The 13,877-nt window shown below is 37.3% G+C and overlaps 1 long non-coding RNA gene across 1 annotated transcript in view; it reads right to left on the minus strand.

The window, feature by feature from the left end:
* Positions 1 to 408: 408 nt before the first annotated feature.
* The window catches only part of LOC121071347, a 284,653-nt gene continuing 271,184 nt past the window's right edge, over positions 409 to 13,877 (minus strand). The window contains exons 5-7 of the long non-coding RNA XR_005820541.1: positions 1,377 to 1,438; positions 1,194 to 1,273; positions 409 to 1,072 (exon numbers count right to left, since the gene is read on the minus strand). This is a non-coding gene — a long non-coding RNA (uncharacterized LOC121071347). The remainder of the gene's footprint in view (positions 1,073 to 1,193; positions 1,274 to 1,376; positions 1,439 to 13,877) is intronic.

The following is a 13,877-nucleotide window of genomic DNA, read 5'->3' on the forward strand; positions in this document are numbered from 1 at the left end:
AGTAGCAATTTGGACTTTAATAGTACCAACCACCTTAAAGATGTCCACTAACAACAACACAAATGTTTTCCTCTGTCTGCAAAAAATCCCATACTGTTCTTGAACTTCTATCAAGATGTTGTACAGGAGATGAATGACTGTATAGCTTAGAGTAAAAAAGTGATTATATTAATACCAACAAACTTAATCTATCGTACGCATGATATGGGTTTTGTTTTTACACTATTTGAACTTTTGAATAGTTTATTTTACATTCTGCAAGTTAACACTATGTAATCTTAGCACCAAAGTGAATTAACACAAAGCGTCTTACAAAAATGCATAAGCAAACATTTTAAAATGGAATTTATCTTCGTAACAGCATTCTCCCCTAAGGAAGTGAGTAATTGCTTCTGTAAGGATGTTTATTAACAGATAAAATAACTTTGATAAGAACCAAATGCTACTGTTGTTTCTAGCTGCATTATCCTAACTAACGAGTACTATTTATTAACAATTTGAAACGACAAAACAAGATGCAGATTCCCTTATTTTTCCACTTGGACATGCAAATAAGACAAGATGAAGTTACACATTTGTTTAGTAAGCAGTTACCAACATAAATATTCTCAGTGATATGTTCCACATCTTAATTACCTAATGAGCAATGACATTCTCAGGTCCCAAATTCACACATCATCTAAGAAGAAATATATGGCACCCCTTCATGGCTTTTTTTTTTTCTCTCTCTCCAGTATTAGACAAAAAGATAAATGTATTATATTGCAAACAGCTAGGAAACAAAGAAGATCGGCCCTGCCCCTCTGTGTTTGCCACTGTGAGGATGGCAACTGCTAGTGACATTAGTTTTTTTTTCTAGTTTCTGAAAGTAAGAGGTGATGTCCGGTTCAGAAATATATATTAAATTCCTGTGTTATTGCTGATGATAGAACATGAAATGAACCTGAAGAAAAAAATATCACTGATCGAGGATACTGATAAAAACATATTAAGATTTAGAATTTTTTAGAACCTCTGCCATCCTTCAGGTTTCAAAGAAGCATCGATCCAACAATCAGTCGCGGGTTTTTATCTTTCAAAAGAAAAAGAAATTAGTGAATGCCAAGCTTTGATTTTGTTTGTCAGAAACAGCTTTTCGTAAAAGCATAGAGGGTTTAACAAATTAGGGAAAGGACCAACAGATAACTACGTACTGTACAGAAGCGAAGAATGAGAGCAAGTAAGCTCTTGGATCATACTAAGACCATGACATGCTCATGGTGCTCTCCATTGCCTTTAAAAAATATTTTCTTTGAATCTTAATATGACAATAAAAGAGAAAATGCTTTAGAGTGTTTTTTATATATATTTCTATTGAAAGCCATGTTGCATTTTACCTTGGAGCTCTTCAATCTTTCTTTAAGAAAAGTTCTTCAGTGCTGTGTAGACTTCTTAGTTCCTAGAAGCAAAAGAATTTAAATTCATTTAGACGTGTTTGCATTGTCATGGGATACATAAAAACTTCAGACTTTTTTCTCTAAGAACTTTAAATTGAAAGGATAGTCATAAAGAGGGTAAAGAGATAGTTAGAGAACTTCTGTGAAGTGATTTACTGATAGATTCAAAGAATACGCAATTCTGTTTGAGAAAGCAAGGTATTCAAGAAAGGAATAGAAAATTATGCTGAGGAAAGAGTCAAAATGCATTCTTCCTTCTCAATTCACAGAGGCATATCTATTAGCAAGTTAAAAAAATACAACAGTATATAGATACTAATTGTGCTGGGGAGCATGTAGCAGCCCTACTCACCAACAAGGTATTAGCTATTCCATAAAGACACAAAGCAATCTACGTAAATGGGCCATTTGGACATTGCTAGTCATAAAACTGTATACTTCTCCAGAGAAAGGTAGATTTCACTCTTTCAGGAACAGCTTCCTTGCTCCCCTGCCACATACCTTTTATGATGTTCATGTTGGGCTGGACACAAGACTTCTAATACATTTCATGAAGCATTGTGTTGGCCAGCTAGGAAATCCTTCTATATGTTAGTTTTATGAAAAGGGAAATTGAAAGGTCAATGCCTTCTACAATATTTTGGAAATTATTTTTACTTTTGTCTTTAAGATTAATTAATTTTAAACATCCATAATAGTGTAAAGTTGTTGCAGATGAGGAAGCTAATTGACATTCACAATCAACACTAAGTCAAAAATGAATTAACTAGTTTCATTAACTCTTGTTGGTGAACACAAAAATGTAGCTCATTACTATTGAGCAGAGTAAAGTTTCATGCAGTTGTTAACTGTGTTAGCTAGAAGTGATAGAAAGAAGAAATAAACATAAATTTCAGGATATTACTTTCTTTTTCACTATCCTCAAAACACAATGGAAGGAAAAAACTGTAAGAAGATGACTTAAAGGAACTAGTAGGTGGAGTATAAAACATTATACACTGCTCCTTTTTTCCTCATATATACTTCTGGCTTCCAAGCAGTCACACGTAAACTTCCAGGATGGTTTAAATCTTTGGTAGAGAAAAGATTGAACTCAGTAGCACAGTAATTACTTGCCTGTGGTAGAAGAAATTAACATTTACAGTCTTGCATAAAAGCCATAGAATTGATAACAAAGCTTCATGGAGGTAATTAAACTTTAAGAACCTCAGCTGCTGAGTAGCTACTTTATCAAATAGCAAACAATAACTGAAAGTGGCTACACTTTTTTTTTTTTAAATGACTAGTGATAAACAGTATCTCAGTTTGCCCATTGCTAACATGAAAAACTTCATAATTGAAGATTAATTCTTTTGAAGGTAAGAGTAATTTTGCAAGTGCACACTGGTTACTTCAAAACACCAAACAAGTATGTAACAGTGACTAGTGTTAGTTTGGGGCAAATTTAACACCAGTCATAAAGCACTCATCACTTATTGTATGGATATATTTACTCAGTGCTTGAAAACAGTTTTATCCCAAACACATTTGGATATGTACATCAGACCCTGCTAGACTGATCTTCAGCAGTTTTAAGGACAGGAAACCTAGCAAATGGGATCAGACCAAAGCCCCTACAGTCCACAGAGACAGTTAGGTTCCAGTAAGGGCAAACAGAATTATTAAGGTAAATGGAGGAAAGAATTTACAAATTCAGAACATGTTGAAAGTCATCTTTTTCCTTCTATAGACTTCCAAGTGCCATCAACCAGTTTTATTTTTTGCTTGTTGCACCCTCCCCCCAGAGATTATATGACTCTTCAACCCCAAAGAGATTATGATAAACATTCCGACATTGAGTTCACTGAATATGACAGCAGAAGAGAAGACCTAGACTGGAAACAATAGTTAACTGACTAGCATAGGACAGAGGAACCTCACGTCTTACAGAGCCTACAAACCAAGATTACAGAAAAAGGTTTACTTCCAAGATGTAACCCAGTTTACTTGGTACATATAGAAGACTACCATCATAAAGGATGTGTTCCTGTTCCTTTCTGAGACTTTTTACATAGATTTCCTGCGTTCCAAAGTGATTTCTGTCAAGAGGAAGTTTTTAAGAAGTTTGAACATAAGGGACATTTCAAGAGCTAGAGTATATGGTGAAAGTACTTTCATGCCACAGTGCTACAATAAAACCTATTTGGAGTAAGGACAAATTTAGTAAATACAAGGTGAACAAGACCTTTGTTTCAACCAGTAACCACTAGCACTGAAGTTATGACAAGTATCTAAAAGAAATAGATGTAAAAGAGAGAGGTAAAGTTAGAAATGTCAAATTTACAAGTTTATCTGCCTTTAGCAAAAGTTTTTATAAACAACTTGGGAAAACAAAAGCCATTGGAAAGCCTATATTCCTTCCTTTAAGACACGCAAAAGAAGAAGAAACACATCCCAAGAGTTGTTTTTTTCTCTTTGTTTGAGAGAGAGAGCAGAAGCAAAGCCTACTGAAAGCATGACTTGAAGGAAACACTACAGGAATGGAGAGCTATTACAATTACCAAGGCAAGTTATGCAGAAAGAGCAAACAGTATAGCAATAGAAAGAGAAGTACTTCAGTTACAAGAAAAAAAAAAAAAATCAACAACAGGAGACAGACAGACAAGGCATCAGTAGAAACAGAGTAAATTCTGGAATGGTGGCAGAAACATCAGTGAAGAATTCAATTCATTTAGGGAAGTGTTACATACCAAATTTCTAGCATTCTGGTGACTTCACCCCAATGAGCAGCTGAACGCCACCACAACTGCTCTCTCTATCCCTTCTTAAAGGGAGAGGGGAAGAAAAGATGATAGAAAAGGGCTCAAGGGTTAAGATATGGAAAGGAAGAGTGCTCACCAATTACATACACGGGCCCTGCAGACTCAGCATAGGGAGATTAATATAATTTACTGCCTAACAGATTCAAGCAGTAAGAAACAAAAAGCAAACTCAAAATATCTCTGACCCAGACACCATCTTCTACATCCTCCCCCTGAGCAGAGCAGGGGAGCTGGGGCTGTGGCCGGACCCTAACACTGTCTCTGCCGTTCCTTCATGGTCACTCTCTGCCCCCACTCCACATGGGCTCCTCCACACGCTGCAGCTCCAGCCTGGGGCCTGCTCCTTCAGGGGCTCTCCATGGGCCGCAGCCTCCTCCAGGCCACATCCATCTGCTCCAACAGGGGCTCCTCCACGGGCTGCAGCGTGGAGATCTGCTCCATGTGGGACCCATGGGCTGCAGGGGAACAGCCTGCTCCACCAGGTGCCTCTCCACAGGCCACAGCAGAACTTCTGCTCGGGCACCGACAGCACATCCTTCTCCACTGACCTTGGTTTCTGCAAGGCTAGTTCTCTCTTTACAATTTCTCACCCCTCCCTCTAAGCTGCTGTTCCACAGCTGTTCCCCCACACCCCCTTTCTCCAATATGCTCTCTCAGAAGCACACCACGTGTCACGCACTCAGCTCTGGCCAGCAGCAGGTCCCTTTTGGAGCTGGCTCTGTTCTAACACAGGGCAACTGCTGGGCTCTGCTCACAGAAGCCACCCCTGCAGCCCCCCCACTACCAAACCCTTACCACATAAACCCAATACAACCATACCCGGTGAAATAGCAGCTGTAGATAATACACAGTTTTTCCTCCCACTAAAAAGAAAGTGGAGCACAACCTAACTTATAAAGCAGCTGCAGGAACATGTAATCACAATCAGAGTCTCATTTCATTCATCTGTGGTCATTAACAGTGTTACTTCCATCTCATTAGCTCATCTGCTGCATCCAATTTTGTTGTGCAGAGGATTGCAAAGACCAAAGAGAAGTGTCTCTGGGCTAGAGGCTCCTTTTAACTGTTTGAATAATATATCATGTTCTACTTGGTTTCTTTAGGGTGGTTTATGATGCAGATGCTTGCAAGAGGAAGATGTAGTGCAATATGACTAGAGTAATTACAAGACAAAGTGGTTAATACATATTTTCTAGTTTATAAGGGAGCTTAAATTGTCATATGGTCTTCTGTTGAAACAGCTTCAAAGTAGTTTGCTAGCCCACAAGGAAACCTGTCTGTATGGTTCTTCTAAAACCTGCTCTGGTCAAATTCTATTAGGATTTGAGGAAAAGGGGAAGGGAGCGCTCCATGATGGCAGTCGTAAGGCTTCAACTCGGTTTGAACATGGACCACATTCTGTGAAGATTTTCAGGGCTATTTGACTTATTAAATCCACCTAAATACTTAATTAATTGCTATGTGGATTATAAACTAATGTTCCGAAACTGATCCTGTCATGTTGCACGTTAACCCATTTCTTCAACTTCATTGAGCAAAATCCGTGTCTAAATGGCTGATGACTTTTACAGTCTATAAAGGTCTGTTATGCATACAAAATGCATTAATACTAAAAATTAGTTCCATTGTTTTTCTGAAATTTGAATCTAACTATATTTGCATAAATATAGCCATTTATCCACACTTACAGGACTTCACCTCTAAAGTGCGGTAAAATAACTACTAAACAAAATTTATTCTAAATCTTAAAAACAGCCCAAAGACCTCCTGTAAGTTTTTGCAGTGGACTATCTTCAGGATTGTCATTCATAAAATAATGAAGTATTAAATTCTTTTTTTTGTTGTTGTTTTTCAATTACTTTTTTTTTTTTTTTTCCCTCTGTGTTTCTGTCCTTTGTGTCATGGGGTTTGTCTCTTATTTCTGTCCCAAATTTTGTTACAATTCTGTCAGCTAGTTATAAACTAGAGGCAGTAACATGTACTTGTAAGTGTGCAATGCACATCCATAGGTCTATTTAAAAATCTCAGAAATTAAGTTCATAAAACAATAGGACTTAAAAACAAACAAACAAACAAAAAAACATCAAGTCACCAAATGTGTAGTCAACAAGAGATGCTTGGCTAAAATTTTCCTCCAAATTGTTTCATTTTGCTTTGAATCTGAATCTGAACTTCTTAGATCCATTTATGAGGCTAGCTTTGAATATTCAAGCCTGAAAATTGTAATCCTCTCATTAAATTGATAGAAACAGATACTGAAAAAGTATGTCTACCAAACCAACATTAAAATATTTCAGATATTTTTAAAAATAAACTTAATTCAGAAAAGACTAAAGATTGACAATCTGCAGGGATTTGTCTGTGATGCTCTTATGCAAAAGACTAAAGATTGATAATCTGCAGGGATTAGTCTGTGATGCTTTTATACTTATTCCCAAAACCTTCCTTGGGGTAAAATTAACTGAAAAGTTCAGACTTCACACTGAAAGGACCAGGAAATTCTAAAGTGATGAGGACTGGACTGTCTGATTACTGTAACCTGGAATAACAGTAAATATTTCTATTAGACTGATTAATTCTTTACTGGCCATATGTTTAGGATAATAAAGAATGGGACTATACAATATGCCATCATGAATTACTATAGCATGTTTGGAAGCTTTCCATAGTGACCAGTTAGGAAAAACAAACAAACAAAACAAAACAAAATACACAAGAATAGAAGGTGTGAAATCCATGTACAGTTCATAAAGAAAATTTTTCCTGGCCCCCGAAAGCTTGCTCATCAAGCATATCTGATATGGGAGGGAGGGATGGAGAAGGAAAATAAAAATAAATTAAAAAAATGAGGCTGAAAAGCTAGACTTCGGCATATCTTCCTTTATTTTATTGTTGTTGTTTTTGTTCTGCCTGTAAATCAGAATTTCTAATCAACTAAATGTGCAGCACTGTATCCAAAGTTCTTAGAATAACAACTAAGAACTTTGCCAGTGAAAGACAAACAGTGTAATAACTATGAGATATAGCTAAGATTTTGTATTGTTTTAGAGACGAGAATCCATAACTTCAAATCAGGAAGTATTTAATATCAAGCCTGATATGAAATGAGTAATTATTCTATCTAGCTGTTTTTGTGCATTGCTTGAGCACCAACAGTAAGCTTGCATGCAAAGTCTACTCTCCTTACAATGACACTCATCATGTCATCATCTGTGTTTGTGGTTTTCATCACTAAAGTTGAAAACTGAAAAATTATTCTTGAGAGGAAAGGCTACATGAATTTGGTTGACTGCATAGAGAAGTACAGAATGAAATGGAAAAGAAAAAATGTAAATCTAAATATGTCAGGGCATATTTTATTGTCAGTCAGGAGGAAGGAGCCTTGACTTCTGTTTGAGAGTTGCACTGTAAAGAGTGCTGTCTGACCTGCTGTTACAAAACATGTCAGTGTAGAGCTAGGACTAAGTGTTTAAACTCATCTTTCCCACTCCTGGGAAGTATCGTCCTATCATCTTTTTATTAGAGGTGTAATTTTTCATGGGCTCCAGCTGATGTCCTGCACTTTCAGCTCAATCTAGCAGAAAATATGCTTTGAGAAAATGTGGTCTTAAATCTCCATTTCCTGTTGGAGTTAGTCTTAGGCAATAATCAGTGTTGGGTACTTCTGGTTTTTGTCTGGGTTTAAGACCTTTCATTGGAATTATCTTTATTTAATAATTCTTGGCATGGAGTAGGCAAGAATCATAAAAGTACTCCTTTCTCAGACTGACAATCAAATTAATTTCAATCCCAATTCTCCACTTTTCTGTTCTCTGCTCTCTTCTCCCTGCACTATCGTTTATTCAACTGTCTTCTGGCACAGACAGCTGGTGTAAAGAAGAATTAATTTTCCAAATTTGGCACTGATGTGAAGAGGTTGGAAGTATAGACAGATCATTTTTGAAGTCATTAGTGAAATTCCAGCTCATTGCCAACCCTAATAAAGGATTATAATTTACAGACATGGAGAATGAACTTGAAAAGACATAAATGACACCGAATACTTCATAACTGAATGGACAAATCATGATAACCAAGTGACAATAGAAAAAAACTTGCGTCCATTATAAGAAATCAAAACTACGTGACAAATGTCATATAAAATCAATTCTAAAGCTTCCAAAAATCTTGGAAACCAGTTATTCTAACTCCTTTTTCAAATGATAGACTCATGTGGGTTTATATGTCTGTACTGCTCTACCTATTTCAGTAATCTAAATACATATTATTTTTTTTTCCCCTTACTGAAGAAGCATGAGGATTTTGTTAGCCCTTGGACTCAGAGTAGGGTAAGATATTTAATGGGACGTATGTTATGGGACAGGAAAACCACCTTTCAGATTCTGGGGACAGGCAGTCAGCTTCATGGGAAGAATTTCAATAGGACCACTACTTTCACTGAGCTTCCATGCAAACTCACTGAGAAGTCAAAATATACTATGTATAATCATATAACTCCACTAAAGCTTCAGATGAGTACTTTCTTACTTCTTCTGACACTTCACTGCTTGGGAGAAGCTCCTTTAAAAACAATGACCAAAAAAAAAAACCAACCATATTGCACTGTGGTTTTATTTTGGTGCTCAGAAAAAAAAAAAAAAGTGAGAGCTGTGAGCGATGCTTATCGTGCAAGCTAGTATTGTACCTTTGTTATCTTACTCTTTTTTCTACGTTTATTTTTTGTATTCACTTTTTTTTATTTTGCTGATTGCCATGAAGAAGGTGGGACCAAGAGCTTGCCTCCTCCCCATGCTGCCCACCTCCACCACACCCCAGCTGCGCTGACCCCACTCCCAACCTGCTGACTTGACTTCTTGGCTGGACCAGCGACCTGCCTCACTGCAGCTGTCTTGAATGCTGGGCTGAGGCTGATCCTGAGCACTGCCCCAGTCAGGGTCCTGACCCTGACCTGCTGGTACAGCCTCCCAGCTCCTCCTGGGGGACCTAGTCTCCAGCTCGCCTGCCCCGGCCAAGCAGCCTGACTGTGCTGCTCCCTTATATAGGGCTTGCTTTCCCTCTGTGTGCTCAGATGGAAGGGCCTGCAACAAAAGTGCAGGATTAGTACTGTTGCTTTGATTTTTCAACCAGTCACTATCTAAACTGAAAATCATCTGATTCCTTGGCTTAGATAATAAATGCCTCCCCCTGTAGTTCCTTCTTTTCCCTGACCCGAAGCATCCCTTTTTACAATCACTTTCCAAGAAGCAACACTCTGGTTTTTATCTTCACCTAAATTGTCTTAGTTACTGCCTTCAAGAAACACAGAGAACTTTACCATTAAAAAAAAAAAAAAAAAAAAAAAAGGAGAAAATATCCAAATAAATTGAACAAAAAGAATGATTGATAAAGGCATACTTCCAAATGCCATCAGTAACAGGACTAGTGACAATATGCGCCTGGAATACCTTATCATAAAAGGATGCAAATCAAAACCCATTTCCCTTTATTTTTCTTTGTTGACAGCAGATGTTAGGAACATTAGAAGCAGACAGTGAATGTGTGAAGAGATGTATTAAATGAGTCTCTGGGATGACTGGCACTTCGGAATTGCAGAGAATTCACTGATGAAGAGATGATGAAGTTTACTGACTTTCAGGCTATCACAGAGTTATCTTTGTGGAGTTCATAAAATGGAAATGCTGACTCAGAGTTTGATTAATAGTTTTATCTAGGAGCTAAATTATTCAACAATTAAAAACAACACTTTAAGAAGGAGAGATTCTTTTTTTTTTTTAGTCTCTTAAAAAGCTTAGAATGCTGATTAGATAGGCTATAAAATTCAAATCAGCATTCGTGTGATTTGTTTGCTTGTTTGTTTTGATAAAATGCTATTTTATCTGAAATCAAACATAAACTAAAAGACAATAATGGAGATAGATCCTGGTGGTCTGTTTCACCTATGGGAATTTCTTAGCATAGCTTTGCCAAGACTTGTTTTGTTGTTTTTAAGACCGTTTATGTAATGTTCACATAAATGTGAACCACAAGGACAGAATTACTTCATGTTTACAGATGTCAGTGTTTCAGCATTAATCCTGTTTATTTACAGAAGATAATAACATATCTTGTAATCTGTCTCCAACTGATGATCTACACTAGTGACTTCAGCTGTCTGATGAATATTTAACGTTGTCTTTGCTATCATACCATGTTACCATATCTGCATGAAATTCAAGCTGTTATGTTAACCTTTGTTTTTAAAAACAAATATATTTTTCATTCAGGTTCTGGTATTGGTAAAGTTGCAAGACAGATGACACCAGACAGGAGTTTTCATGGGACATGTTTTTTTGCCAAAGAATGGGAACACCTGCTCTTTTGTGGTGCCAGGGAAGCATTTGGAGATGTGTCACTGCGCTGTGCTAAAGGCACAGCATTTGTGTCAAGCTGGTCAGTTATGGGTTGATGTTACTCTCTCATGCCAGAGCTGACCCACTGACTTGGTAGAGTGCAGGGGTATCAATTCATCATTGCTACTGACTGACCATAATGTAGTAATTCATGCCTATTTATAACAATGTGAAGTAATCTACTATTTTATTTTATATTATTTTATTTATTTATTTATTTATTTATTTTAATTTATTTTATTTATTTTATTTATTTTTTATTTTTATTTTTGTTTGTTTGTTTGTTTTGAATCCTGGCATCATCCTTTGGCTTACAGTTCTATCAGTGCTGGTGGAGGCCATCTTAGCGCAAGTGAGACACCTCCTAATGCACTATATTAATGAGGATATTTGCAATCTTTTAGCTAAGAATGCCCTATCATTGAGCAGCAAGGAACATCTGCTTCTTCCATAAAAGAACAAGAAAAGCTGAATGGTGAATTTGAATTTGGTTCCATGCATTTGTTATGACGATGATTACCAAAGTATAACAGGGCTTTCCACAAAATCATAATTAGTACAGTGATGAATCCATGCTTTGGCTATGCAGGAGAAGGGAACTGATGCCCTGTCTGACAGCCAGTAAGATAGCCCATAACCCTTGCCTATCCCTTCTTTGTCTCACTTTATCCCTATGACTCCCATCCAGTACCAGAAGGAGGCCTCCCCTTGGCCATGCATTACAGTACATTGCATCTCCATTCTGGAGAGGTCCTGAGAGCGCGTAGCTAACAACACAGGGTGCAAACAATATTCAGTCTTGTTGGTGGCAGATTGCCTGTGATTTTCTAAGAAATGTGTCTACTGGACTGAATCGAGGCACAAATCTAGTTCCCGAGAGAGATGGTGATCTGGGAACAGTCTTGTTTGCCCTCCTCATGATTGAGGGTGCAGCTATGCCCCTGCTATCTGTGCAGGTTACTCCTGCTGATTTCTGAGTCTAACGTTTTGCAAAGGTCTTGTTGAGACACAGACACGTATGAGTCTCCAAGCTCTTTCTAAAGTAGTATGTAGTGAGAGTTGTAATGTAGGAGCGAGCCTATGTTTGTAGAGCCACAGAAGAGGGAGATTAAGAGGTGGTGTTGCATGTCTGCTCTGGAAACACCTCTTTCACACTGGTACAGTGACATAAAAAGGTCTGCAGGAAGGTGATTTCTCCATCTGACATCCCAGATACTTAGGGTTCTTCCTTCTCTGTAAGCAGGGGAGAAGGACACTTGTCCTTTGAGCAGCTGAATGACGACTAAAACCAGGCATCTAGTCTGGACAAGGTGTCTCACCCAATTTCAGATTACTGCTTTCAGTCAGAAAAATTGTAGCCATAGTGAAAAAGGAAATAAAATCTGGGAGCCTTCTGAGATTTCCTTGTCACAACTCTGCATACTAAACAAAGCACAAGTAAAAGCATATGGTGGGTATTTTAATGCCTTCACATGTCTGCGTATCTAGGGAAGAGAGCAGCTTATTCTCTTACATTCTGAGCAAGTTTAATAATTTCTATTAAAGTTCTCACAGCAAATTGATTTTTTTTCCTTTTTTTTTTTTTTTTTTTTTTGGTGCAACACATTTTTAGGGGAAAAACAAAGTTCCTTGAAAAGAAAAATTGCAGCTTTTATATTTTTCCCTGAAAGCATCTATTAAATTAAATTGTCAAAATATGCCAACCTCTTGACAGCTAGAAATTATGTGGGTGTTTCAATATAAGGAAAACTATTTTGTTTTTAATTGTGGCAGCATCTGGAGGAGTGTCCAATCTTATAAGTAGCTCATGCCTATCTAATTTAAAGAGCTGCCAGCTGGTTCACACTACACACATGGGTTTCATTTTCTTTACTGCAGGAAACTGAAGAATTCCACTGGAGCAAGTCATGTCTGAACAGTGCTTAGTGTTACTCGTTGGGGTATGGTGACAGCTTCATGTTGTTATAATACGATGCACTTCACTGAGAGCTCTGATTAATAGTACTAGGCTGATTTTTTGAAGGTATTTGACCAGGCAGCTGTTGCCTCATGTATTCAGATCAGTCTTTCAGAAAATCAAGAACGGAATTAGTGTTGTTGCTTCACTGCATGTATCATTCATCCTGAACTCTTTCATTATAAATGTTGAATACTTGTAATTTATGTCATCAATATGTTGCGGTCTTTTGCTTAATGCATAAAAGAGCACATTATTATTCTCTATAGACTCTCTAGCCATGGTAAAGCTAAACTGCAGTCATTTGAAAATCAGCTAAGCTCCTAAGAAAGTACTTACTGGCCAAAGCCTACTAGAGAAAACTTTCAGAATAAATAGGATGATTTACACTTGTAAATCCTAATACAGAAAACCAGTGAAAAAGAAAAGCAGCTTTTAAATATACACATGAGAAAGTAACAATGCAAACAAAACTTGTTTTATATAGGTATGATATCCTGAGCTGATACTTTCTTTAATGCTCTGGTTTTTGGGATAGATACTTGTCATAACTTAATGAACACATTGTCCAGGAAAGCGTACCTTGAAGTTTAAGTAGTAATTAGAAAGTTCAAGAAAAAATATTGTCCATTGGGGAAGGGAGGAAGCAAAGCTTTGCTTTTGACATGTTTGGATTGTTTTTTAGTATTAAAAAGGTCTGGCTTTATATCATTGGAATGTATTTCAGTTCTGTTTTTTCCAGAATGTTGTTCATTCATAGATCTATCTTCATTCAGACCTTTTACATTTTATAATTTAAAGCTGTCTTAAAATGACTTAAAATTATTTTTATAACCTTTTAATTTGTCCTCTTGTGCTTTTTTGTTTGTTTGTTTTCCCTGACTGTAACAAAACCAGATCTCAAGTGGGAAGGCTGTCGTGGACATGTGAGTTTCTAAGAAATGCATTCACAATGATTTAGACTTTCAGGGCTCTGAAGGTTTAAGAATCTGTTTCCTTTCTGAAACTTGAAACCTGAATTCAAACTATCTGAATCTGCAAGCATCTTTGGACAGAGAATAGCCTGCTTAGCTCATCATTTCTATCATTTCTATCTTTCTAGCATAGTTTCCACAAGACATTTTCTCATGTTTTAGTGCAGATGAGTTTTAGAAGCCTCCAGAGACAGAACTCAAACCATCCCCAGGGGGGAAATTATCCCACAGGCTGACAGACCTCTTGGTAGGGGGCAAAGTGAAACCGGGCCTCCCTGTGGGAATCCTGCAGCGACAAATTCTTGGCATGACTGTACTGT

This window comes from Cygnus olor, chromosome 5 (assembly GCF_009769625.2).
Source record: "Cygnus olor isolate bCygOlo1 chromosome 5, bCygOlo1.pri.v2, whole genome shotgun sequence".
NCBI lineage: Eukaryota > Metazoa > Chordata > Aves > Anseriformes > Anatidae > Cygnus > Cygnus olor.